Source organism: Macadamia integrifolia, chromosome 5, assembly GCF_013358625.1.
Source record: "Macadamia integrifolia cultivar HAES 741 chromosome 5, SCU_Mint_v3, whole genome shotgun sequence".
Taxonomy (NCBI): domain Eukaryota; kingdom Viridiplantae; phylum Streptophyta; class Magnoliopsida; order Proteales; family Proteaceae; genus Macadamia; species Macadamia integrifolia.
In genome coordinates, this window is record NC_056561.1 from 36,027,829 (window position 1) to 36,035,712 (window position 7,884).

Below are 7,884 nucleotides of genomic sequence, written 5' to 3' on the forward strand. Positions count from 1 at the left end.
AAGGATAGGCAATCCCTTGATCGGAGAAGACAAGGGTGAAGGGGTCACGGCCTTACCGGTTACAAGATAGACGGATAGAGAGAATTAGAGATCAGGGTAGGTTTCTGTATGCCTTTAAAAGAGAAAATGGAGAGATGAAGACAGATCGGCTTTACACATGAGATTAAAATGGGATGGGTTTTGTGGGTTTCCGAAAGAGGACGAAGACAGATTGGCAAAGTAGCCATTGGCGGGGTTTGGAGGAGAGCTAAACATATATCAGCCATAGGCCGTGGAAAAGATTGGATTTGAGAATCCAACTTGAAATTTTACATTTTCTTTATGGCCCTCTTCAATTGATTATTTCTTACCTTTCTGCCATTCTGCTCCAGTTCCCCTTTCAAGTACATCGGGGCTGACTGGTCGTCCAAATCCGGAAGACCTTGTCAAGGTACATCTGCTGAGGAGAGGGAGTTTTTAGATGGGTAGTTTAGGTAGTTCACATTTAATAAGGGTATTTTGGCATTTAAAAAAAATATAGTAGCTGACATCAGCATATAAGGTATATTCCGTAATAGGAATTAACAGCAGGGGGTCTGAGTCTAATTTGGTGAAACAGAGAGGGTGTTCTTATAATATTGGCATTCCTTAGGGGGTGGCGCAGTAAATTACCCTTTTTATAAATACCCTTATATAGTCACGTTTCCAAACACGTACGCGTCTTTGGTTTGTTGCTAGATAAGTTATGGGAAATGGCTAAGCATACCACTGGTGTATAGCTAGCGCCCACTTTCTCTCTCTCCCCCTCCTTTGAAATGACCCTCATGTCCCTCACATATTAAACCCCGTCCCACACCCCAGTAGTACTGCCATCTAGCTTACCACACACGGGTAGTAGGTATGCCTATCTATCCCTTCCCACTAATTATATCAGCATCACTAGTGAAATTCTTTTTTTTTTTCGGGGGGGGTGGGTGGGTGGGGTATCGCTAGTGAGATTCATTTATTGTTGCATAGGCTAGACGAGTGATCAAACCCTCATCAACCCACCTAACTTCTTGAGGCCACCGCATGAGAGTTTCCTTCTTGGACTGACCCAGTCCTGTGTAAACGGTATCAGAGTGACCCTAGGGACTAGTTGGGTCAAAAATCTGGACACCCTGAATATATATATATATATATATATTATATTATATATATGCTAAACGAGAGAAAACTCAATAACTAATTGGGGCAAGACAATTAAACAGATGAATTGATTCACGTGTGATAGAAAACCCGTATATGTAACTAAGTTCTCAAAGCATACCTTCTTCTTATGCCTTGCCTCCCATCCCCAACCCACCACCCACCACCCACCACCCAATTAGTTGTTGAAGTTTTTCTGAACCTCTAGTGCAGTGAAATTAATCTCAGTGGCCATCTTACTAATCCAACAACAAATCAAAGAATTCTGTATGGGCACAGCCTGGCCTAGCAGCCTGAGGCCAAATTATGTTTATGCAAACATTGCTTGACTAAGTGGGCTCCTAATCTGACATGTTAACGCTATAGTTTTAGGTGACTCTATAGAGCTCATGAAAGATTCACAATTTTCACAAGCCTACAGTCTAAAGCATTATTAGGGAATATTGAGTCCTCCCATTTTGAGTAACTCAATATTCCTCTTTCTCTCAATTGGAAAATGTATATTTTATTTGTGCTATACTTAGCCAAGTATCTTAGCCTATTGGGGTTACTCTCTTGTAATCTCTTGATTTTTTTGCTAAAGATCAGCAAAGATTACACATGACATTAATAACCAAAACCTTGTGTTAACATGGTATCAAGAGCCGCAAAGGCCAACGACTTCTCACTCTAATCGGTCTCTCCTTCTTCAACCCTCCCGCACTTTCTTCCCTTTGTTCATCGACCCTGGGCACCATATCAGCCCCTGCTACTCCAGATGGGCACTCCTCCACCTCTGGCATCACCACCAGCCCCTCCCCTCCTCCATCTACCTATGGATATGGATCGGTGCATCACTTCTTTTCCCTACATCTCACTGCCTCCAACTATCTTCTATGGAAGGCGCAAGTAGTCCCCTTTCTTACCCATCAGGATCTCTTTGGTCACATTGATGGTACTAAACCATGCCTTGATGATGCCGCTAGTGCTACCCCTTGGCATCGATAGGATGCTTCCCCTATGAGCCTATTCATAGCCTCCTTGTCCGAACCTGTTCGAATCCACCAAGTCCCTTAACTATGTTTTCATTTTAATCTCAATGGTAATATCATGGGAATTTTTTGGGTTTTTCAGTTTGTGATGGAGGACATGGCAGCGGTTTGGAAGCGTAGCCCGAATAAATTTGGTGAGCTGTACATCCGTTTCCAGCGATGGAAGGCGGATTTGAATATACATGAGAAGGTGGTTTGGACGAAGATGGTGTAGGTTCGGTTTTCAGATCTTCCCCTGGAATACTAGCATGAAAACATTTTGTTGTCTATGGCATAGGCGGTGGGTAATCCTGTGGTTATGGATCGTCGGACAAAGGAAGAAGTACTCGGGCATTTTGCGTGTGTGCTTGTAGAGGTGGATGTGTAGGATTCAGCTACCAGGATTGAAGAAATTCAAGTGGAGCGTAGGGAGCCAGGAACCACGAGGGAATTCTGCGTTAGACAGAAGGTTGTGTATGAGAATGGTATGGTTAAATGTGGATTATGTAGGAGGGTTGGTCACCACCCCTCTAATTGTCGGCTCAAGATGGAGGCGGATAGATTAACTCTGATTCCTGGTGCTACATATGTGGAAGATGGAGTTGGCTCGGAGAATAACGAGTTGAGGGTAAACTCAGTGAGACGATTTGGTTCAAATTTGAATCAAGATGTGGTGAAGATGCGTTGGTAATCCAACCACTTAAGGAAAGAGAAATTTTAGTAGTCAATGTTAAGGTCCCTCTTTCACTGGGGAATCACGCTAATGAAGGTTGGTTAGAGGTTATCTTAGGAAAAGATCCTATTCACGGTACTACTCCTTTGCCAAATCCTATCTCTTTGAATGAGGTAGCAAAAGGATTGGATGAAGTGGGTTCGGCCCATGGATCAGAATCATGTTATGGATCTGAGAGTGATGGGTATGGTCTTGAGACTCTTGACCCAGGAAGGGAAGAAGGGAAAATAGTGGGAATGGAAGGTAACGTGAATGCTTGTAATCAAGTAGTGGGTGAGGATGATGTTACCGTAAAAGAGCAATGCATGGTTAACCCTTTGTTCGATGACGAAGGGGATCAGGTGGCTATGGGGGGTGGCCGAACAGGACTGATGTCCTCTTCAAGAATTCGCTGGTAAGGTCAGGGGAAAAACGGGACAGAGGCAGTGGTGGACCATATTGCCATGCACCACAGTTCTTAGCAAGTTGTGGTTCATCGTGATGTGGTAGAGATCGATGGATTGGTTGCTCAGAAGGATAAAGGAGGTGAGGGGTGTGAACCCAGTGCAAAGCTGAAGAAGCAGTCGAACAGAGGTCAAGTTAAAAGGCTTGACAAGGTTGCATCCTAATTTCAAGTTTTAATGAAGACAATATTTTTTGGAATATTAGGAGTGTGCAAAAGGCTGCAGCTCAAAGAGCTTTGAGAATCTTAGTTAGGGAGAATTCGCCGGATATTATTTGCATAGTGGAGCCAATGGTAGACGTAACTCAGTTTCCTAAACAATTTTTTTTTTTTTTAATAAAATGTTGTTTGATCCAGACTTTCTTTTTAATAAAAGGGGGGATAGGAAATCTAACCTTTGGATCATATGGTAGCTTCATTTTCCTCGGCCTACACTTCTCTAGGAGTCTCATCAGCACCTATCCTTCCCTATGGATTGGGTTGGTAGACGGATTTGCATCTCGGCAGTTCATGCGAGTGTTTTTAGAGCTGAGCATAGACAGTTGTGGGTGGAATTGATGAGTTTGGTGATTGGTGCTGATCCTTGGATGGTGGTGGGAGATTTCAATGCTATCTTGGGTTCCCATGAAAGGAGAGGTCTGGGAAGATATAATGTGGGGTCGATGGCAGAGTTCGGGGCTATGGTGGATGCATATATGCTATTTTAAGTCCCTTCATAGGGGCTTAAATTTATCTTGTCTAACAATAGAGGGAGAGGGATTGTGGTAGCAGTGCTGGACTTTCTACAATGGTGGTTGGTTAAATCATTTAGGGGATTGTTCCCAGAAAGTGTTGCAGTGGTCACCTTCTGATCGTGTGCCAATTTTAGTGTTGTCAGAAGCAGTTCAAAAGCCGGGTAATTCCATTTAGAATTCCTAAAATTCTAAATCTTGTTAATTTCCTCTAGGTTGTGAAAGGGATATGGGACCAAGAAGTGAGAGGTCATCTAATTTATAGAGTGGTTCATAAGCTAAAACACCTAAAGCCTATTATTAGGAATTGGGCAAGAGACCATTTTCCAACTTTGTCTTGGCTTTACAAGAGGCCAAATAGGGTTTGGAAAATGTGCAGTGTAAGATTGAAGCGTCTGGAATGAATGATAATCTATTTGCTAGCGAGGCAGATGCGAAGACAAGGTATGTTAGGGCAATGAGTGATCACGAGATACTCTGGGTTGAGAAATCTCATAATAAATGGCTGAAGGAGGGCGACAAAATTGTAAATTTGTTCTCTTGTTAAACAAGATGAGATGGTCTAGGAATTTGATTCGAGCTCTTAAGGAGGATGGATCATCGGTCTCTGGGCAGGATCAATTAGGTCTTTATGTGGTGAATTCCTATGAATCATTCCATATGGCTAAGGTGTTAGTTCCGCACCTTGAGCTGCTAGATTGTATTCATGAATTATTCAGGAGGATGACAGATTGAGTTTGGAATCTACTCTGTCTAATGATGAGATCAAAAGAACACTGTGGGATTTAGATCCTGATAGCTCTCCTTGTCTAGACTGATTTTGTAGTGCATTTTTTAGAAATTGTTGGGAGGTTGTGGAGGTGGACTTTTGCTCCACGGTTCGGTCTTTTTTCACATCAGATCAAATCCCAAATTGTGCAACTAACTGCTCCACTACATTGATTCCAAAGGTGGAAGTGCCTATTTGTATCGGTAATTTTTTGTGTAAGTTGATCACAAAGATCATGGCAGCCAGGTTGATTTTCTACTGTTGCAGTTAGTATCAGAGGAACAAGGTGCTTTTCAAAAAAGGGGCACCGGCAAAGGCCTAAGAAGAAAACTGAAAACATGAGTGGAGGAGAGAGAGGCTCTAAGGCAGAGGAAGACAGATCTATGGGTGGTGTTTTTGGTCCCTATGGGATCGGCCTCCTGATAGGGGAAAACAATAGAGGATTATGGACTTCTAGGGTCCTATACGCAACTTGCATCCTCCCCCTACTTCAATAGCAGGCCATGTTGACACTACTTCAAGAACTGAGCCTGTTATTACCCCTGTGGCAGAGAGGGCGGCTCAGCTTGGGGAGGAGGAGATCAATGAAGCAATACCAAGGGATGTTAAGGGTGGTGCTAGAAAAGTATCCTATGCTACGATGGCCTAGAGATCACTACCAAACATGGAGGACCTCCCTGATCCGATTCATGTAGGGCCTCTCACCAAAGTAATTATATTGCAAGAAGCATATGAACAGAAACTGCAAAGCTTCAATTGTTCCCTATTTGGTAGAGTGAACTTTCATTTTGTATCGATGAATGATGTGCAAAGTGCTTTTAAGGATGCTTAGAACCTGAAAGGAAAGGTGAATCTGGCTCCACTGGGGAAAGGATTTATTCTGTTTTGATTCGAACTTGAAGGCAAAATGAATTCCATGTGGAAACGAGGGCCAGTCAAGGTGAAAGGATAGATTATTTGATTCTAAAGATGGCGCTAGAGTTTTGCATACATGATGATCATATTCAGACCAAACTGGTGTGGGTACGATACCCTAAACTGCCTATGGAGTATTGTCATGAGAGAATCTTGTTTTCTATGGCAAAAGTGTCGGGGTGGCCTGTGGAGATTGATCGTAGAACATTGAATGCCACTATGGTGAGCTATGCTCGTGTCCTCATAGAAGTGGAACAGCCCAGCCCAAGCTGACTTGGAAATTATTCTTCCGTTCCCACATGCCCATGATAGTAATACCCAAGATCCAATGATGGTGGATAACCCACTTGGTGAAAGTGGATATGGATATGGATCAAACCTAAATGAGTCTGAATATTATTCATCTGAGAAGGAATTGCATGCCTTAATGGAGGAGAATGTAGAATTACAGGATGGCGCAGGGGAGGAGACTATAAATATAACTGAAGCTAATGATAGGGTGCAGTTGCATCTCAACCTGTGCCCCTGCAAGAACAAAGTGATGTATGCAGGTGGTTGGGGGGGTTGCTCTCAGGCAAGAGGTGGTAAGAGTGGGCGGGGCCAGGTATGGGGAGTCTCGAAACATGTTATTGCGGGTCTATCCCCATGTCACATTGTAGGAGGGAAAGTGATTATCCAGTATCAAGAGGTTTCTGCCCTTGATAATGCCATCAGTAGGGTGGAGGGTGATGCCAGAAGAAAAGGGAAATACTTCACAGTGATGGGGCTCTCATCAAAGCCTGATCGTCAGGCTGCCTTCATGATGTGATTTTATGAAGATCCTCTTCTGGAATATTAGAGGTATAAGAAATGTAGTCGGTAAGTGCGCCTTGGCTGAGATAATCGAGAAGAAGGATCCAGACCTTCTTTGCATATCTGAATCGATGGTCGATACGAGTGCTTTCCCAAATTTATTTTTTAATAAATTGGGTTTTTATAGTGACTTCATCTATAATAATAGAGTGGGTAGGGTCTCTAATTTATGGATTCTGTGGAAAAGAAACAAGGGTATTCATGTGGTTGTCTTTGATTCTGATCAACATATTATGATCTCTATGATATGGGGGCTCAATCGGACTCAAGTGTCTTTGGTGCATGCTAACAGTTTTAGAGTAGAGAGAAGATTCTTATGGATGAACCTGGTGGCTGACTCCCCTTTATCACCTACTCTGTGGGCTTTGATTGGTGAATTTAATGCCACCTTGCAATCCCATGAAAAACGTGGACCAGGAAATTTTAGTTTGGGTTCTGTTGCGGAATATGGTGCTATGGTGGATGCTTGTTTCATGACTCAGGTGCCTTCAAGTGGAAGGAAGTTTACTTGGACAAATAATCATTGTAGAGGGAATGTATGTGTTGTCCTCGATAGGAGTTTCTGCAATGAAGAGTGGCCGAACTACTTTCAGAACTATTCCCAACAGGTTCTCCAGTGATTTGGCTCTGACCACGCTCAGTTAGCGGCCTATCAATTGTGTTTTCAGATTTCATCAATTTTGGATGGACCATGAAGAATTTGATAGAGTAGTGGTGGATTCCTGGGCTGAGTGGATCTTGGGAAGACAGATTTTTGTTCTCATGAACAAACTCAAATGTCTCAAAGGTGTGCTTAAGAGCTAGGCGAGATCTTCCTTTCCCCATCTTGATAGGGCACTGGAAGAGGGAAAAAAAATTTGAGTTAGATTCATGATCAGATAGAGGCTAATGGTATGAACGATCAGCTCTTTGCTTTGGAGGCAGATGCTAAAACAGCTTTAGTGAAGGCCCTAAAATATCATAAAAAAATATGGACTAAAAAGGCGAGAATCAGATGGCTGAAATATGGAAATAGAAACTCAAAATTTTTCCATTTGTTAGCTAGAATGAGGAGGAATAAGAATATGACTAGATCTCTTAAGAAATAGTATGATCAATTGTTGAAGGGCAGGGCCAGTTGGGGGAGTATATAATTGATTTTTATGAGAGATTTCATAAAGCAATCCCCACCGTGGAGCATGAGAAATTGTTGGATAGTATCCCGAATGTTTTTGATCAAGCAGATTGCTATCATCTTGATGCTCTTCCTGGTGATGCAGAGATTA